The following is a 416-nucleotide window of genomic DNA, read 5'->3' as shown; positions in this document are numbered from 1 at the left end:
GTACACTAGAAAAAATAGATAATTAAATTCAAAAGCTAAAAAGTCAAATGGAATACATAACAATACATATACTAATAATAACAAAGGTTGGTTACTTTGTCTCTTAACGCTGCTATGGTATGACAAAAAGTTGAACTGTGATTCTTCCACGACAATGACAGCATCCCATCCATCATCTTGATTCTTGTGCTGCATCTGTCAAAGAAATTTACAACAAATCAATTTCAAAATTTCTAAATAATTACAAATAATCAGAAAGATTGAACTATACATACAAGTACAAGGGATCCACATACTCATGGACACTGAAACCATCTCCATGTATTTGATCCTTGACCAGTAAAAGTGTAATTGTGAAATGATGCTTAGATGCATATATAGTTTACCCAGTTTTATATCCAAGAGACGGTGGTCAC

The 416-nt window shown here is 32.2% G+C and overlaps 1 pseudogene; it reads right to left on the bottom strand.

Annotated features, from left to right (window-relative positions):
• The window catches only part of LOC119592228, a 10,983-nt pseudogene extending 10,789 nt beyond the window's left edge, over window positions 1-194 (bottom strand).
• Between the last annotated feature and the right edge of the window lie 222 nt (window positions 195-416).

This window comes from Penaeus monodon, chromosome 29, assembly GCF_015228065.2.
Source record: "Penaeus monodon isolate SGIC_2016 chromosome 29, NSTDA_Pmon_1, whole genome shotgun sequence".
Classification (NCBI taxonomy): domain Eukaryota; kingdom Metazoa; phylum Arthropoda; class Malacostraca; order Decapoda; family Penaeidae; genus Penaeus; species Penaeus monodon.
Note: the sequence above shows the minus strand (reverse complement) of the source record. Positions and strands in the feature narration are given on the sequence as shown.